The sequence below is a fragment of the Sturnus vulgaris genome, chromosome 1 (genome assembly GCF_052056855.1).
Source record: "Sturnus vulgaris isolate bStuVul1 chromosome 1, bStuVul1.hap1, whole genome shotgun sequence".
Classification (NCBI taxonomy): Eukaryota; Metazoa; Chordata; class Aves; order Passeriformes; family Sturnidae; genus Sturnus; species Sturnus vulgaris.
The window spans coordinates 67,057,785-67,077,830 of NC_142243.1; the positions used below are offsets into that span (position 1 = coordinate 67,057,785).

Consider the following 20,046-nt stretch of genomic DNA (forward strand, 5'->3'; position numbering starts at 1 on the left):
AAGAAAGAAAGCCATGAATACAGCATACAAACAGTGAAAATAGCAGAGAAAAGGATAGGAACGTGTTTGGGGTTTTTTTGTTGGTTTTTTTTTTTTTTTTTTTTGGTTTTTTTTTTTTGTTTATTTTTGGGTGGGAAGTGTGACTGGCAAGAGAGAAATGAGAATTTTTTTTAATATAGTACAACCCTTCTGGCGAGCTCAGATGTGCCAAGAAGAAAAGGCCCTCTGTGAGCTTTAAGTATTATTAAAATACTTCTTTTTCTCTTTTGCTTGCTGTCATCCAGGTGCTCAAACATAGTCTGTCTTTGCAGCCCCAAAATCATGGTTTTACAGTTGAGTAATCCAAAGAATTGATTTATTACTGAAGAAGTGAGGTTTGATGGATTTTTGATTTACATGAAGACAGTAAAAAGAAGGAGTGGGAGGTGCAAGGCAGCTGCAGAGTGGAGTACAAGACAGAAATTCAAAAGAGCAAGTGGGCCAAACAGTGCAATGGATTAGATGAGCAACCAGTTTATATAGCTGATTTTAATAGTGCTGCACTAGATAATTGCACCCCTTCCTCCCAAACAGCATAATACAGATCACTTCTTGAGCCTGTGTGAGGAGGGATTTCATGCATTTGTTTTTTGATGCGAGGGCCTCAGATGAAGGGGGCATAATCAAAGGAGTGACCATGGGTTTTCTGGCATGTAGCCTATGGCTGGGCTGCCTTTTGAGCACAGTTCCAAGTTTGGGTCATTCTCCAGCTCATCTTGCATCCAAACTGAACACTCCTTGCACTATGGATGGGTTGGGTTCAGGATAGGGCATTTATTGAGATACACCCATGCTGACTTGAATCCGCCAATGCCTGTCCTGTCAAACATGAGGAAATGTTCCCTGACAGGTGGGTGGGCCAAGTTCTTTTCTGGAAAGGTTCCTACTCCATGACAAGGAACCTCCCTGGGATATGGAGGAGGTTGAGCAGCAGGTTCTTAACAATACAGTTGCACAGTCATATTTTAGTGGCCTGCCCCGGGTCTGTGTTACACAAGGCACTGTTGACATGGCCCTGAAGACAGTGACTTTTAAGTTAATTTAAATTCTGGAATACAGGTTTGAGGTTAGTCAAAAATTAGTGGCTTAGGGGCTTAATGAAGCTGGATGTGCAAGACAGCTGCCGAAATGAATGGATGAAATCTCCTGGGCTGTGTTTTGCACTGGGGGGGATTCCAGTGGTCTCTCCCGACTTCACAGGTCCCTAAATTACTGCAGAAAGCAGGAGTCTTTTTTAATGGACTTAACATTCTTTTCTTGACATAAAACTCATCCCTGTACCTGTGCACAACTTCAAAGAGTCTTCCTGCTTGCAGAGCCACCTCCTCCAAGCTGGTTCTGAAAGATCTGTCTGCCAAACTTGGGGGTGAGAGGAGGGACTGGCTTGCATACATCTGCAAGTTGTATTTTATAGCTTCAGATTTCTCTAAAAAAATTATTTGCTCTTGTTTGGCCACAGGAAGCCAGTCAGGGGAGTCACTGACATTGGAAAGATCAATATGTAGATCAAATATTGATAAACATGTATTTTGTGTAGGCATGGTCCTGAATTTGTTCCTGCACATATTAAAGGATACTTCTGTCTTTTAAAAACTCTAGAGAGAGAAATCTTGTCACTTAGGGAAGCCATGGGGAAAGTGAGAGAAGACCAATCATTTCATGAATAAGGTGGGTTTGACTTCCACCATGTTGATTAATTTGTGCACTGCTTGTCTTTCTTTAAGTGGGGACATGTAGTGTGATATGTAGAGTTTCCAGGGTTTGTTTTTGAGGTGCTTAGGTGAAAAATAAGTGATTTGATGCAGTGAAATTGTAGATTTGATTTGAGAGTATGGCTACAGGCTGACAAAAGACCAAGTTAACAGGCAATAAGAAGGCCCTTTCTTGAGACTGGAATTCTGTCCTCCCACCTGAAGGCCAGGCATAGCTGTGAGCACAGCCCCATGCACTGGCACTGGGAAAAATGAGTCATCCCATTTACACGATGGCTAATGGCATTTCACTCTGCTGTGCATCAGGTTGGAAAAGACGCTTGCAATTCCCGGCGTGTTCCTCTGCTGCAAGATGAGAACTCCCTAAAATGTGGCAGTGGCTTTGCTGTGATCTTATTCTCTCCCCTGCTTGTACTGTGGAGGTGCCTGGAGGACTTGGACAGAACAGTCTTGGGCTGTAGGCATACCCAGGAGTCAGTTCCTCCTCAAGGGTTAGAAGTGTGCTGATCCTGCAGACATGAGACCTATCACTTAAGCTACTTGCTTATATGAATTATCTGTAGGACAACAGCTGAGCTTCATGGCTTCTCAGAACCTTAGCTGCCCTAGTTTGAGCAAAGTCATCAGCATTTTGCAAGGGGATTCATGTTTAATTTGGAGTTTTTGATCTTCATAAGCGAAACAAGGAAGAAAAGATTTCCTGAACTTCTGGCAGGATTTCTGCGCATTTTTTTCCCCTTCTTTAGCAACTTAATTTGTTTCTCTTTTTCCTTCTTCTTTTTCCCACCCCACCCAGCCTTAAACAGTGCCGGGAAATTCTGTACTTACCCAGCTTGGCTGTCTGAGGAAAGCCAAGTTGTTTTTTTTCCATGCATCAAAATGATAATAGTTTGAAATTACTTATTAACTCTGTGAGTTTCCCAGAGAGAAGACATCATATATTTAACTGATATGTCCCTTGTACTTAGACAAAAGGCCAAAGGTTAGAGCAAGTGGATACACATGACAACTTTATCCAAGCCCTTGAGGATTTCCCATTGACTAAGTCACAGTTTCGTCCTTTTTTTTTTTTTTTTTCAAGTGAAAATAATTAACATGGCTCAAGTAAAATGGGTTAATTTATTTTCATTTCTGGTCTCTTCCTGGTGCCAACTCTACAGTCTGTGGACAAAGAAGATATAGCTGTAACTCAGATGGCTGTCTTGCCTCAAAACCTGCAGTGATCACCTCAAATAGTTCACCTCAAATTGGGTCATTGCTTGAGAACGTATATTATGACATCGTTTTAGAACAAGTTGATTTATATGTTAGCAAATGGATCAAATAAACATTTCCTTGTGTATGACCGCTGCTGCTGTGCTGATGACAAAAATGTGTTATGGATGTTTCTGTGTCACTTCATAGCAGTGCAACTTTTTGCTTGCTGCTATTACATGAAATTCCAAAACACTGCAGTTCTGTGGGTTAGCACTCTTTTGCTCTGCTAGAAAGGGAAAAACGTTTGTTTGGACTGGCAGGAAACACTTTTATTTAATTTACAGTGCATTTTGGTGGGCGTATTATATATTGTGGGCTATGGCGAGTGATTACTCCCTGTATGATCCTGCAGCATTCAGAAATGTTCAGACCCACATCAGGATGGTGAGACCTTTGTCAATAAAAACACTGTGACCTAGAACTCAATATTATTGCGTCTGGAGTTTCCAAAATGTCTGGGGAATGCTCAAGCAGCAAAAAAAAAGGTGCACCAAAATAGAATTCTTCATGAGAAAGACTCTAGGCTGCAATAATATTTCCTCAGCCACCCTCACTGTTGGGCCCTTCCTGGCAGAGCTGGACCACGTCCACAGGTCATGTTGACTTTGTCTGGATTGATGGTGTTTCAGCAGCTGTCCCCTGCTGCTTTCAGGAAGCCAGGTTTGGAGCCATTAGGTGAAACAGCCCTGTAAGATTAAGAGCAAGTGCCAGTGCCTGGCATGAGCAGCAGTGTGATTTCATGTCTCAGAGAACAGCATCCAGGAACATGCATTGTGCCCCATACCCATGCCTGGCTGTGCCAGAGGACTCCATAGGAAAAAATGTGGAATTTGGGGGAAAATATGGGGCAAGTAGGTCTCTCATTCCCTTGCTCTTCTGAGCCCATAGAGAGACCTCCAGTATATGTGGTGCATAGCTCCCAAGTCATTGCCCAGCTGTTGCCTTATGACTGTGTGGGTTCCTTGCTGGGATGAGATCTGTGCCCACCCTTGAGACTCTGGGGACACAAAAGCTGTGCTGCCTAATGCACTGCTTGCTATGTTGTGTAGGTTTCAGGAAAGTATCAGAAAATAAATGGAAAAGGGGTCTGAATTTCCCCAGAACAGGCAAATTAAAGAAACCTGCTGAGCCTACAATAATGCCTAAGAAATCTCTCTCTTTCTCCTGTGTTTGTTTATATCTCACCTGCACTTCGCTGCCAGACTTGGGACTTGGAGCTGAAAAACAGCTTTTCAAGCAGCAAGTTTGAACTGTAGGATTTGGAAAGCCAAGGAATGGTCTTCTCACATCCAAAGGTCACTCCTTGAGTACAGATGTTTCACAGACCTTTGCTTTGATACCAATTAATTATATGGATTTTTGAATAGTTGGATCCTAAGTGGCAAATACTTGGATCCAGGTGGTAACTGGTACAGATAGCAGAGAGTGAAAAGCAACTGTGCTGCTTTTTTTTTTCCTTGAGAACTTAAAAATTCCAATCTTGCTGCATTAAACTAAGTCATGCAGAAATGCTCCAGCTGTTCTTTGCACTGTGGAAGCCAAATTCAGCATTTTGATGGGTTTTTTTCCTTTGTTTTTAAGAGACCAATTGTGAAACTATTTGATGTCTTAGGTAACAAAATCATACCTGTACTGTCCTTCCAGTTATTTGGGTTTTCTTAGTTATTTTATTTAAGGTGGACTCCTTACAGGTCATTGTGTAAAATACCAAGCTCACCAGGAGGTAAACTGGTCAGCCTTCTTCGCAAGCTGGGATGTCCAGTAGCACTGACAGACTTTCAATCTTAGACTCCCTCTTCTTCTTTTTCACTGAATACTCTGAACTCACATGAATTCTGCACAAAAGAAGTAGAACACACCAGCAAATAATTCCTGTGATAAGCGTTCTGTTTCTAGTAAGTACAAAGTGTGGTGAACCCTTCTCAGCTCCCTCCATTCGCAGGAAGAGGCAACCCTTATTTAAATACTCCTAAGAGAGAATCCATTTAAGTATTTTTATTATTATTTTGGAAATTAGATGTGTCCTACTTTTCCTAGCAATTTTCAGGTGTGAGAGTTCTCTGAAATGTAGATGATACTCATCATGGTGTTTTAATGAAGGGCTTATGTCTCTGCTTAACAGTGAGTTTCCTGCCCCTCACTTCCTTCTCAGTGCGTTCAGAAACAAGAAGATTGAGTTTGGGAACAATTGCTCCATACCATTGATGCCTAGAGCAATGTTTATGCTGTGGTTTCTGGATACATGATCAGGAGAACAGTACATGCTGTATGCAGCAGCCTGTACCTGAGCAGATCCAAGGATTGGCCTAGGCTGGGTAACCTGGTAATGCTTACATGCCACATGGGTTAGTTCCCCTATCCCTCTAGTAGGCATGGACTTTCAGTGCTCAGTTCCTGCTGGTTTAATGGAGAAGAAAATGATCTGTGTCCATTATCAAATTATGTAGTCCTTTCCATAGGGCTTGTAATTTCAAAGTCATTCCTCTTGTTTCAGTGAAGCTATTTGAGGATTTCCAGAGTTACTAATAGTTTTAATCTAAGCCTTTTTAACTTAAAAGTTAGTCAGCTCTCATAAGCTCAAGCCAGGTGACTGGTGAAGGTCACAGCAAAGTGACACGTGCAGCGTTATCCAGCCTGTTATCAGTGACTGCACCAGGCACAGTTCAGTACCTGACCATATGACAGCACAGTAGCCTGTTTTGATCTTCATTTTCTTGCTTTAATTGGGTGGCCTTTCTTATGTCTCTCCCTGCCTCTAGTCTTATTAACTCGTGAGTGTGGAACGGACTGGCTGAGATATCAAAAGACTGGGTACTTAAGATGAACAAAACCATACAGCAGTTTATAGTAATTCAAAGAATATGGAAGCATTTGCACTTTCTGATACCACCTGCTTTGCGTGCCAAAGATTGTAATGGGAACAAAAAGCTTACAGGTTTCAGGAGGGGAAAAAAAAGCCTTTTTGTGGAAAAAAATTAAAGGAAAGGGCAACAGAAGTTGTCTTGGGATGTAAGTGAAACAGAAACATTGGTCATGAACTGAGTGAAGGAGGTGGATCTAATTACTGTGTAACAAAACAAAGGAAGATGGCTTAGCAGCTGTTTAAATTGCAGATACTAAGCCCTGCTGCAGAGCTATAGATTGGACTGTTGTAGGTAAATGTCAGTCCAGTCCTTTTTATGGGAATTGCCAGGATCAAAGAGATACTCATAGAGAAATTCATCAAATACTATTATCCCCAGATATGTGTTAATAATATTCTTAATCTTCACTATATTTTCTCTTGGGCCTATATGCTGCATGAATATCTCTTGGCATGCCTACAGATCTCTAATTGTTTGTATATTTGGCTTGCCTTAGGCCTACTTTAAATGAATGTATGTAAAAATCTTTGCTATGTATGGGATTATTTAAGTGTCATTACCACATTACCATATCTGTGTGGTATTATTTACCATGTGTCATGCCACTAAAAAAAAAAAAAAAAAACCCAACAAAAAAACCCACCAACCAAACCACTACCAAAAAACCAAACCAAATCAAAGAAAATTCTGTCAAGTTTTTGATCAGCATGATATATTGAGCAATCCAGTCGGTGATATTCAAAGGTGTTAGGGCTACATCTGCACACTTAAAATTCTGCTGATTGAACTAAATGTTTATATTTTTTTCAGAGTTGCCTAAGAGGGTGTAGGACTATGCTTACAACTCATCTAGAAATGCCCAAAGTATCTCTAAGCTACCTTGTCTGATAGGACTGAGTTCAATGTGGACAGAAGTCTTGCCTTCGAAACTAGATCAATACACAAGGGACATTTCCTCTCAGCTGATCTTATTCCTTAGTCTGAATCATAACTGAGCTATGGTTTTGGTTTGCCTCCCTCAGCAGTCCTTCCTTTGGATGCCAGCATTAAGCATGTTGCATGAAGCTGTGTTTTATATGCACTGGGGGGCCCCAGGTGCCCCTGGGGATGGGTAGCCAGTGACTTGAATGAACCTGCAGCAGTGGAGACTGAACTGGGAGGCAGAGGCAAACACAGATTAGGAAATTGGGCCCTCTAGGTAGCAAAAGAAGTTATGAAATATGGTGCTTTAAAAACTCTTCAGGGGGAGGGGGGGGTGTGCTCAAATGATTGGCATGTCTCTTTTGTGGTTTATGACATTTCTGGTGTGACAGAGAATGGCAGCCCCATTTTTCAGTATTCAGGGTTATTTATTGTGTGTCACTGTCTTTGAGTTGGCTGTTCCAGACAGGTACTTTCATGTAATTTCCTTATTCCTGCACCGTTGCTCTGCCTTGCTCTCTCTGTGTGGAAAAAGAAGACAGGGTGAGAAAAATGTGCTGGTGGTGTTTGCAGGAATGGCACACTGTGGGAGCTGGATTTTTCACAGAACATTTGTGCCTGTGTGGCACCAGCACCTGAAGCAGGGCAGTTGAGTTTGCAGAACAGAGCCTGTAGAAATCTGGCTGATCATGTCTGACACACTCTGATATGGGCAAAAGTGCAGATTGCTGGGCTCAGTGCTGCACCAGTGGCACACTCAGAAATGTTTGGCAATGGTCCTGACAGTCTTAGTGTTAAGTCTACAGCAAAAAAAGATACTGAGCTGCATTGATTTGCCCCATAGACTGTACACAGCCCTTGGACCACTAGCTGATCCCCCCAAATGAAATCATACCATGGTCAGCATCCCCAACTCAATTCCTGTTGTGTATTCTCTCTGATGGGTCAAGTTGGACAGAGTTCCAAATTTTTCTAAGTATTTTGAGTGTGGTGATGTGCTGAGTGGCCTGGTAGCAGTCATGCTGAAGGGCATTTGTCTTCAGTTCTTCAGCATATAGGAGTCCCCAGCCCTAAAGCAATGGGCAGACTTCCCAAAAGGCAGGGAGGCAAGATAGAAGAGTGGCTGCTTACCATTTCTTTTTGGTCCATTCAGGTTAAAAATCAGCTTTGCATGTGAAGAAAGAGAGGAGGTCTCTGTTGGTTGCTTTTCAAGAGACTTTTACCTTTCTTCTCCTCACTTCTGCAGCAGGGTATTGTGACTTTTTTCCCTTTTACATACCTTTGCCCCATCACAGACCTAAAGATATCACAAAAGACCTGTTACATCCCTCTGCCCCGACCCCAGTATCTTAACCCACTCTCCCTGTGCTCCCTCACTTCTTGTTTTCCTCTTCCCTCTCTTCATTTCACCTCCTGTTAAGCAAAATCTGTGCTCTGTGGAATAGAGGCTGAGCGTGGGCTGAGAGAAAAGGAAGTATTTAGACACCTCTAAGCATAGTGTGTCTTCCTGACAAATAGCCTGGTTATTCTGGATGAAGAAAGAGAAACAGATCCGATTTTTAGCCACCACCACGGAAGTCTGTACTGCTGCCACACTTCAGGCACTGCTCAGTTCCCGTAAGAGGAGCAGGTCGATGGGAAAGTTTCTGGGGCCAGGATCCAAAGTGCTCCCCAGGAGTCTCTGGGAGTGTCAGCAGATTCCTGGGTGAGCCAAGAGAAGGAAGGGCCCGTGTGCATGGCCAGGCTGGCTGACAGCACCTCGGAGCTATGTGTTGGATTAGCCGCTGTCACACACGGAGCCTTCCTGCAAACCAGGGGCGTCCAGCTCTGTCCACTCCCTGGGAGCCTCGCTAAGAACACGGGGCTGGGAGGCGTTGGATCTGCCAGAGGCTGGTGCAGCTCTCTGGCTAGCATGGTATCTCTGAGCAGGGAAACAGGAGGGCAAGAGCTGGGAATGAGGCTTTTTAATTTCGTTACTTTCTTCCCATACCCTGCATCCTCTCTGTGGAAAGCTCTTAGCAGACTTGTGGACCTGCACTGCCATGTGAGTTGAAAAAAAAAAGAAAAAGTGATGGAGAGTGAGAGAAAACCAAGGGAATCCATTAAAAAATGCCTCTGCTACCTCATTAATCTTTTGCAGCAAATAATATATGCAAAACTTGGGCTAGCAAGGTCTCCAAAGAATAACATTTTTTTTGGTGAGGTTTTAACAAATTAAAGAAATAAATTAAGTCAATAGCACAGCAGGAAAGTGCTTGAGGCCTCCAGGATTTGTATGTTTTACCATTGTTCTAAAAATAAATTGGGGAAGAAAAAAATTTAAAAGTCTTTCAGTTGAAAAATAATATTTGCTTTAAGTAGCCGTGTTTGGGTTTTGCTCCCACACAGAGCTTCACCACCTTCCCTGGCCTCGAGGCTGACTTTTGGAAAAAGAAGGTGGAAAATAGTAGAAGCAGAGGTCGCAAAGCCATGTGGTGAAGGGAGAGGCATGCTGGGCGTCAGCGGGAAGGATGTAAAGCAGAAATTAAAACCCTTGTGCCTCACCCCACTGTGACTGCTGAGACAAGGCATGTGTTAGAGATTAGCAATCGGCTTACTGGCACCCTTAGGCCCAAACCAGTGGGAAAATTTCTGGCAGCTTTGGTCAGTTTTGGAAGAGAGGGGGTTGGCACCCTCCTCTCTTGCTATAGTGGTCATTATTTTAATGATCACAGCAATATTTTAATTAATTATTTTAATGATCATAACAAGGATTCCCAGGTTGCCAGAAACCAGAGAAGTTAAAGGCTGCCTTCTGATTTTCCTTTTCCATGCTCCTTTTTGTAATTTGCAGTAAAGTGACCAGAGTGAACAGCATTTCAGCTCTCTCTTTTCTGCTCCCCTTAAACTGACCACTTCCCCTCGCATCCCAGCTGCTACCTGCTAAGACAGTTTTCCACTCCCTCTCCTCCCTGGAATATCTCCACTTCCCAGCTGCTGCCTGCTGTTATTTTTTCCAGCTCCACCCAGGCCTTGCCTCACTCTCTAGCCTGCCCCAGAGTTGGAACATCTGCTTTTTGATCTATGATCAAAAACTATCATTTTGATCAGTGATCTGCAGGCAAACAGCATTTTAGAGAGAGGTCTAAATGATGGGTAGGTGCCTGGCTCCCTACTTCCTCTACTAGAAGAGAAGTATCATGAATTACTCCTCCTCCAGACGTTGAACATGCTGAAGCTGAATGCATGCACATTAAAAAAGAAATTAATTAAAAGATGCCCTCAGAGTTGCAAAGACAAGGCTGTTGTTTTCCAGTAGGTGACCTGCAACTTGACTGTAATTGTCCTGCTACTCACACAAATTCCTCAGTAGTGGGAATTATATATGGATCATGAAAAATATAAGGAACCACTCTGTTCTTCTGCATAGCTTTTTTGTTGATGGACCTCTGATACTTGTCCTTCTAGTCTCGGTTCCCATTTCTCTAGCATTCTCTCAAGGGTCTGGGCTACTGATTTTATGTAGATGACCTGTGCATGGAGCAATCCCACGTGCACAGCCAGAATACACACAGACAGACAGACACACTCATACATGCACATGCTTGACAATTTCAAGTCAGCAAGTGCCAGAACTCCAGCTACCCCTGGTATCTTCTGTTAGTCCCTGTGGGAATGTTTTTCTGTCATAGCATTTAATTACATATGCTTCTGCTATTTTCCTTCCTTTCATCTCTGCCTTATTTCGTGCACAGCATGGGCTGTGCTCAATTACTGAGCAGCAACTCAATATTTAGTTTTCTCCTTACTGCTCACTGTGTGGCCCTTACCCTTATTGATGGGACAACATTCAAATCCTTCTCTGATGAGAAAATGGTTGATTCCCTCATGAGCTTTTCTGTGTCCTCATCATTGCATGTGTATCTGTGGCTACACAAGTGCTTTATGGTGGAACTTGTTCTGATGCTTGTTCCCAGCCCCCTGATGGTGCCCACTTACTGCTTTCATTCTTGGGACGATTTTAGAGTAGAAAAATATGCCCAACAAAGCTGCGTAATTTGCTGGGGGGGTAGCTTTTTTTTTCCTGCTAGTGCATGTTCTGTTTTGTTAGAAAAGCTGTGGGTGAACAGCAAGGCATTTTATTCTGCCTGCTTCAGTTCTGAAGAGAGGGGAAAGCTACCCCTTCTCAGAAGGCTTTTGGGAGGGGAGGAGAGATTTTACAAAGAGCAGCATGGGGCATCCTATTCTACCCAACATATACCCCCAAAACTGGAGCAGAGCTCTTGGGAAACTCCCGAGCATGGCACTGGGCCATGACATCCCCACTTGGCCCTCATAGACCATCTCCTGGGAGCCAGTAGGAATGGTTCAGGACTTGGAGCTGAGCACTGAAAACTGCTGGACGTAGGGAACGTTTGGGAGCTCCTTAGCATTGAATACAAAACAGCTGGGAAGATGAGGCAGAGAAGGAGTGGTGAGGACTTTTTTTTTTTTTTCTGTTCCAAGTTTTGTGTTCTCTTTGTTTGCAGTTATCTGAACTCACATCTGTGGAGATCCTAACCCCTTTGGCATGCTTGGGCTGCTCACATTAAGGAAAAGGTGTGAGAAGACCACCTCAGAGTGCTGGCCAGCTTCAGAGGCAGTTGCAACTGCAACCAGTTTGGCAGCAGCTGGATTTCTTTGGCCACATCTGCCTGTCTTGGACTCTGTTAAATCCTAGTGGCGGTCCTGGATCTGGAGCTCTGTAGAAAACTTCTGGCTCTTGCTGATTACTGTGCTGACTCCTGAGTATTTTGGGAAGCCAGGCTCTTCGTGGTACTGGCATTTTCTCCTAAGAAGAAAGGGAATACATTTGGTTCCTGTAGGGCTGCAACAGCAACTGCTGCCTGTAAGGAAGACCTGAGGCATTGCATGGTATTGGACTTGAGTAACTAAGAAGGATGATGTTTACTGGGCTGAGGGTGACAAAGAATAATCCTTCTCTTCCTGCATTTTGCTAGACAGCAAAGTGTTAAAGGTATTGCTGGGCGGATGGGACTGAGACTAGGTCAGTATTTAGCATAAGCCCATAGCAGGCTGTGGAGAAGGTCTTTGGGATAGCAATGGATGGCTGTAAGTGTGTGAGGACTACTGAAACCAGTGAGGAGGATGCCAGGTGCTAATTGAAGGAGAATCTCTAATGTTTTACTGAGGTTCTCCTTTCCATCACCTTAGGAGAATGTTTTGTGTTTTAAAGGCTAGCAGGGATATCTATTGGAGGTACATGACCTGATCCAAGTTTTCCAGAGCAGGTGACTAGACAAAGATGTGCACTCAGCTTCTTGAAGTTTTGGAGACACCCTTTAGCAGCCATCATTTAAAACATGGAGAAACATATTTACAGGAGTGATGTCTCAATTCCACCACTGTGGGAAAAAATAAATACTCATTGCCCCGGCTGCTGTGGTGTGTAGCCGAGGCTTGGCAGGAACTGTGGTTCAGTCTCCTCTGAATTGCCAGGTCTCTAAGCAAACTCTGTGTTATTGAAACAGAAGGATCTGTTTTCCACTGGGATTTACAGCAATTTGTGCTGAACACAGGGAGTTTTCAAACGACCAAATTTTGAAATTGTCTTTGTTAAAACAGGAAGGAAGGGGATCCTAAGGCATAGAGATTTTGAGTCACTGGTCTGGATTTGCTCATCATGTGACTAGAGGGAAGATCTGCAAGTGGTTTCAATAACCAGTCATCAATGTTTGTCAAGGTAGGGACAGAGATGCCAGCAGATTCCCTTGTAGCACTCACCATGGAGCAGAGAGCAGATGTGTTGTTGCACATTCCCCTCATCACTGATGCCTGATTCCAGCCTTGAGTATCAAAAATCTGTAGCAACAGGTTTCTGGCCTTAGAGGCAGAGGGGCAAGGATGTGGGCTTGCAAGAAGATTATAAGGTTATCTCACACTAGACAACTAATATTTGCCTTTGTTTCCTGAACAGTGTATACCAACCTAGGATAGGTTCTGTAGAAGTGACCATAGGATGCATGTGGGAAGTCAGGCTATACTGAAACTGAGAAATGCTTTATGGCCAGTAAACTTAGAAAAAGATTAATTTTTTTTTTTAAATAAGGCAGCTTGGAAATTGTGTCTGGTTCTGAACCAGAGTTTAAGCCTTTTAAAGGGCAGACATGGGATTGGTCTAGGTAAAAGATATTCCATATCTAGCCTTGGATTTGAGGCTGATTTCTATGATAAGAACCATCTTTAATGTAAAGCTGAAAAGATATTATAAGGATGAAGCAACTGGAAATAAAAGAAGCCTGGCCAAAATTTTTATTTACATGGTCCATGTAAATCTGCCTCTTGAGCTGTAGTTACTGATCTATTTTTATTTTCTTTGCTTCCCAGAGGCAAAAGTAATAGCTCTATGCCAAAAAGGTGAGTTTTCCCAGCACTTACCAAAACCAGCATGAGTTTCTCGATGGCCAATGTCACAGAAGTTGCATGTGTAAAATTTTAGAGGGTTTTTTGTAAGCATTGATGTTGTGGACTAAAAGGGACCAACTAAACCCCAGGCCCTAGATAAGTGGATTGTTATCTATACTTGATATCATGTTATTGTGATCTAGGTTCCTCTCTGCTTGATGTCTTTCCAAGATTTCCCTGTATTCATTTTATCCTTGACAGGCTAGTGAACATCTACAGGCACTGTATCAAAAGGTTTGCAAAAGCAAGAGCTGAACATAATCTTCAGGCAAATGCAGCATACCATGGCCACATAAAAATGGTCTCTCTCATGAACAGAAAAGTGAGGCCTATAGCTCTGAAAAGATTTTGACTTAGATTTCTCCCTAGAGTGTAGTGAAGATCAAGTTATCACAGCTGTGATCCTGTAACATGGTGAGCTGGGCTGTGGAAACTCTCAGGTATATACCTGCAGCTTGGCTACTCAGAGGATTTTAAGGCTTATGTCTTGAAGGAAATGTCTTGATGGGTGGTATGCTGCCAGGGCTTCATGACTTGAGCCTTCCCCAGCTGAGCTGAAAGAGAAGAAATGAGCTGCATATTCCACCCCTGATGCAGTATAAGCATACAAACATATGTATCTATCTCTGCAGAGCCACATTCAGATGCACATGTTGGTTCCTCAGTGCCAGATCCTGCTATGAACTCTATCTCTGCGTGCTGTTAGAAATGGCAGAAGGAGACAGATATCTGTATCTCTACACATGCACAGGGTTTTATATTTTTTTTTTTACCTGCAGCATATTATGGCGTTTGCTTAATCCATAGAAAACTCGCCCATACATGATGTAACAGGTATTTTCTTCACAGCATGCAAACCATGGTTTTGACCTGGGCTGTATTTGTTCCCAGATCCTCTCCATTTCTGCTGCATAGATAGACAGGTATGCTTGGTATTTTTATTCTCTTTTTTTCTTTTTTACTTCTTTTTCTTTTTTCCTTATTTTTCTTTTTTTTAATCCCCTAGAAAACACATAAATAATTCAGAACACATGTTTTATGACAACTGTTTCAATTATTTCATCTCTATAAAGAGGGCAGAGGCAAACCCCATTCAAACAAGCAAGAGGAGGAAGATACATTGCAAAATGATGGCTGGGATTATGCACAGATATATTTTTGACTGGAAAGCCCAGCTCAGAAATATGATACCTGCATTTTAATGCTGGGACACTGTGAGTTGCTGAGTGCACATAAAGAAAGTTGAGAGCCCTCTGACTGCATCTGTGCAGTCACTATTTGTCCGTGACTTTGGGTCAGGACAGGCTTCCAGATGTTCAGAAATCCCACGCAAGTGTGCTGTAACAAGAGACTCCATTGGAGGGTGCTAAATTTCTTGGCACTCCCTAGGAATGCAGCCCCTTATAAAATACAAAGTTTGGGTCACTTTTCCTAAGGGGGAAGCCAAGTCCAAACTCCTGAAGTCAGATGGAAGTGCTCTGTTGAATTGAAAAAGGGGTAGGGTTGGGTTGGACCCATAAGATCTCATCTTCCATGCAGATGTGGCCATTTCATTTGCTTTCATTTGCTTTTTCATCTTATGGATTCTTGACTAATCAGCTGCTCAGAGTATTCCTGAAAGTTACTTTATTTTTCAGCACACCTTACATACTCCCTATAGTTCATGTCAGAGCCTTAGTCTCTTTATGTGAAGCTGTTCCCTCATGCCCCACTGACTGTGCTTCACCATTGCTGAGAGAGCCTGCCCCTAGCTCTTTGTAGCTTCCTGGTTTATTCTAATAACTTCATGAGCTATATAATTTTGTATATCTTCTGACACAGTAGACTTAAACTCATTTCTCTTTTACCATGGTGATAATAAATGTCACCACTACTTGTCTACCACTCAAGTCCTGATATGTATTGCAAAGCTAAAGACAGCAAAACAAGCTAGGTAATACCCTAGGCTGTCATGTCCACAGGATAGAACACAGCAGGGCAATTCCATTTTTCAAAAGACCCATTCCTGGGGATTATTTATCAGCCCTTTTTCAAAAACCTATTTGAAGGACAAGTCACCAGTGTTGCTGTGAATATCCTGTCCCACTATCTAATTTCTCTGCAGTTAGAAGATTCCCCGGATGTCCAACACAGCTGTCTTTGATGTAAGTCTTGTTCCCTCCTCAGTGACCACAGAAGCAATCTTTTTATGTACCACATAGATGGGAGACCCTGTAACATAGATGCTTCTGCTGTGGTTATGTGGAACCAGAACTCTTGGGGCCTTTCTCTGCCATATATTTTACATCTGTCCTCAGAGATGTCTGTTATTTTGATACCCCGAAAGGGTGCTGTGAGGGTACATTCATTGGTGTTTCCTGGGGCATTCAGATACTGCACTGACAGAGGCTACATAGGTGAACAGAGAGAGCAGGCATACGTATATTAATCTGGTAAAGGACTGATATTTAACTCAGCAATGCTCCCAAACAGATGTCAGAGACTATATTATCAGCATGTCTCTTATCTCTGGAATTTTGTTTTGTGCTCTCCTACTTTACTGATTGTTTTGTGGTTTGTTTTGCAGCTTCCTGGAAAGGAGAATTTTAAGAACAAGAACTGAAAAAAAGCCTGGTAAAAGTTGTAACTGGCTCTGCCTGTCTGTGTTATAACAGCCAACAATATCACCTGCTGATGATTTACAGATTCCTGGGAGATGTGTTGTTGAGTCTCAAGGAACTGGAACAAGAACAACTCGCTCAAATTGCTTCCTGTGAAACAGCATAATGTATCCACCCGCTTCATGCTCTCCTAATTTAGGACACGTGTAGTGTGTAATGATGAACTGGCCAACTGATTATGTTGCTGTAAATCTCATTCCCCACCTTACAAAACACCCCTGATTGACCCCTTTTTCGTGATAGCTCAGTGCAGCATTTCCAGTCCACTTCTTGGACTGGAAAGGGAGAAAAATTGCACTAGCCACTTGCAAAAACACTTCTTCAGAGAGAAAAATGCAACATTTTGTTGTTTTTATTCCACTGGGCAGCCTTTTCAAGTTCTGTGACCCACTTTTGCCTCCCTTTAAATTGTGACCAGTATTTATTTATCCCTCTTTGAACACAATAATTTAATTAAGAAACTAATCAGCAGTGTTGAACTGATCTTTCAACTCACCCCTATCACTGAAGGAAATTTATGAATGCTTAATATGAGAAAGATCCTATTACCTAAAGAGCTTTCTACTAAAAGCATTTGGCGTCTAAAAAATAAGACTTGAAATTCTGCACTAAATTTAGAATGTAAATATGTGAAGATTATTTATAGAGTCTGAAATGTACCCCAACTGAACCTAACAAGTTTGTCTGGATTATTTACTAAAAATAAAATTGCTACAAGTTTAAAGGATTGAATTGTATATTTCGGAGTCTGAAGGACAGACTGTAAAGGTACCTGTGTAAGAGAAGTTGAATGGTTTAGATTGCCTCTTCCATCAGTGGAGAGAGGTTGGCATGCTCCATTTTCTTAGACACTTATCTTTGGATGGAAATTTATTGGTTGATCATCTCAGCAGGGCATTAACAGGATGTCTGTAGTTAGTCATCATCATCGTCTGTTATTCCCAGCTCCCTTGGCTTCAAACCGAGAGAATAATTCTGAACACTACCTGGGGTGGAGGCACCTGGGCCCAAAGTGACCAGATCCCAAAAGGAGAGCTCCCTCTGTGCACTCTTGCTCCACCCTGGGAACTGAGCTGCTGCTGGCTGTCTAACAGGACAGATTCAATAGGACTTTCTCCTCTCCCCCAGCCATGTGCTGAGTGAATGTCAGCACTAGAGGACCTAGTTCATAAGTCCCAAATGCCTTCTCGGGTAGGATGGCTCCAAGGTGTTTGGCCCAATGTAGCCAAAACGTTTGTATTTCTGGACATGCTCAGCAGATGAATTAAAGGTGCCTGAGTAACTGCTCTGGAGAGCTGAGTGGTTAGAGGAGGGACAGAAGATCCCTTGCTATCAGACCTCTCCACCTATCCAAGTGGCATTATGGGCACCTAACTGCAGGTTTAGATCCAGTCCTTTGTCCTCCATGGACTTGAGCATACAGAGATAACAATTTGTTCTATCCAAAAGCGGGCCTAAAATTAGTGTCTGACTGCTGGAATTAATGAGTGGCACATGAGAAGCCTGGTTCTCTATGGCTTTGGATCTTGTGACTGGATTAACCTGTGTCTAAGAAGGTAGGAGCTGTATTCCAAGGTTTGCCTGCAGCTGGGAAACTCCTCAAAGTGCTTGCCTCTGGGGATTCTCTGGTGATTAAAAATACGGTGAAACAGTCCTTAGAGGTCTCTTTTGTTAAATTATTTTCTCCCTTCTTACTCTCCCATGATTTGTGGGACTTCATCTTTTACCTTCTAGTCCTTTAGTAGTTGGCCTGGAATGTGCCAACAGGCTCAAAAGGCTGGGGTGGGGGAGAGAAGATAGATAGATACAGGCTGGCATGTAGTGCTTTCCTCAGAAAAGTAAAATTAAAAGGGAGTAGTGTCTGTCCTATGAAGCTTCCTGTATCCCTAAGGGATGGGCTGAAAACAAAAGAATGGACTGAGGGAGGTATGACATATTATGAGGGAGTCATGTTGGAAAGAGCAGGTAATTCTTTTAGCAACTTGAGGAGCCCCCCCAGTTCATTTTGCCACTGCCTACACTGCTGGGGTCTACTGAGCTTGCACAAAGGTGTGATGCAGGAATTAATGTCCTCACACTTTCTGTTCCCCCATTTTCTTGGTTATGTATTATATACTCCACATGAGATCTGTGGGGAAAAGAGAAATAAAGATGAAAAGAGAGGACTGCCATTTTTTCAAGGAAGAGCAGATTGCAAGACTGTGGCATTTTTCCCACACATCTTGAATAGTTTTGTACTTGGGCTTTTTAAGGAGTTTTTAATTAATTTATTGTTTAAATAACTGTAACGAGAAGAGCCCCTGCCACACTGATTCTAATGAAGATTGCATGTGCTCTGTGTCTTTCTCCTTGTGGCCTGTATAATTTAAATATCTTAGCCAACATCTGCTGTGGCAGATTTCACTTATATTTGCTTAAATTAAAGCTTGTCAGTTTAGGAGCTCAGAAGCATGCAAATATTTGAGAGATTTTTGACATTCACTCCTGAAATCATTGCACTAAATATCTGGCATCAATGACATTACTTGAGAAGGGTTAGAAATTCTTGCTGTGTTGTACAGTCTGGACATTCTGGACATAGTGAAGAAAAATGTACTTACGTGTTCATAATTAAGGTCTCCACCAAAATTTCAGCTTGTTTTTCTCCTATATTTTCTCTGAGCAATATGTGACTGTTTGAGTATCTCAAAGTTGCTGCTGGGAGAACAAACAGTACCAATATCTCAGAAGTAGTTGGAGTAATAGCACGATTTAGCTGTAAAAGGAATGGCATTTCCTTATGTTCTCATCCCCTAGAAATGCAAAGAAAGATGGCGCAGAGCTGGAAGAGTCTGATGGAACCTTGGACATTTGAAGAGCTCCAAGAGATGAAGATTAATTTCCTGTGCATGCAGTTTTTTTCCTATTATGGGTCACTATATCAAAACACTATACTATATGTAGTACATACAGCATGAAAACTTTCTGTGCTGAAAAGTACTGGCTTGTCAGCCAAAGCCAGTCAAAATTGGATATTAAAATAGCAGTGTTAGACATCTAGGTGTAATCTCAATTGTAATGTAATTGTGGTGGTACTTAATTGGCCATTACAAAAGGCAGAAGAACCCAAATATTCCAATACTGAGACAGACGCCTTGCTACCAATTATAGAGCTGCTTTCTTTTCTTATACAGCATCATTTAATATGCAAACAATATCAGAGAAAGTATGATCACAGGATAATTAGGTCAAAAACATCTCAGGAAGTCTCCAGTCCAACATCCTGCTCTAGACAGGATCTGCCATAAGATGAGACCAGGTTGCTCAAAACGTGATTTAAGTTGGCCTTGAAAACCTTCAAGGAGGCTGCACAATCTTTGGGAAACTCTGATTGTCCCCAGGGGAAAAATAAATATCCTTATAACCAATCTGAACTGCTTTTCACTTATGCCTTGCCTTCCCACCGCACACTGCTGTGGAGAGCTTGACTCTTGGTGATCTCTTTGCTCAGCAACAGGGTGCTCTCACTTCTGGTGACTGATGCAAAGAGGAAGCCCCGACTTCTGACATCTTGCAGGGTATAAAGGCAAGTAATGGCTGTTAAATACAGCATTTCCTCTTCTAAAGTCCATGTACCGGCCTACTCCCTCACTCTAATCACTTCTTTCATTTTTTTGTTTAACCTTAGACTGGTGGGTCTCCTACTGTTCAAAGGTTTTGAGAGCCAAGAAGAAGGAACATTTTCTTTGATCTCTGTTTATTTATGTCGTTTGCAGTTAGGCACGGGACAAAACACCGCTTCCCCAGAGAATTTCAGTGTCTCTTTTTCCACAGTTCATTCCCCATTTCCTTCAGGATCTGAATTTTAGCCATAATCATCTGTCTTATTCATTGTGAAACTTTGTGTAAGTGGTGGCAGAAGCCCTGAGCATGTCCTACTCTGCACAGTCTCACCAGAGACAAGGAGAAGAGTCATGAACTCAGCTCTTGGTCCTGCTACCTGTTCACTCTAACATGTGTCAGCTCCAATTATTGTCCCTTACACAGGCAGCCCACTGCCATGTCCCGGTTACCTGCTCTGAAGGAGCAGCAACCTGCCCCTATACCAACTAAACTAAGCCTAGGTGAAGGTTAAATTTATCATGCTGAGCTATTTATAACTTGACAGAC

The 20,046-nt window shown here is 42.5% G+C and overlaps 1 long non-coding RNA gene across 4 annotated transcripts in view; it reads left to right on the plus strand.

The window, feature by feature from the left end:
- Positions 1-16,621, plus strand: part of LOC148225273 (uncharacterized) — a 120,566-nt gene extending 103,945 nt beyond the window's left edge. For all 4 annotated transcript variants that reach the window (XR_015805098.1, XR_015805095.1, XR_015805096.1 and 1 more), the window contains 4 exons: positions 11,302-11,660; positions 12,398-12,515; positions 14,087-14,160; positions 15,804-16,621. This is a non-coding gene — a long non-coding RNA (uncharacterized LOC148225273). The remainder of the gene's footprint in view (positions 1-11,301; positions 11,661-12,397; positions 12,516-14,086; positions 14,161-15,803) is intronic.
- The last annotated feature ends 3,425 nt before the right edge of the window (positions 16,622-20,046 follow it).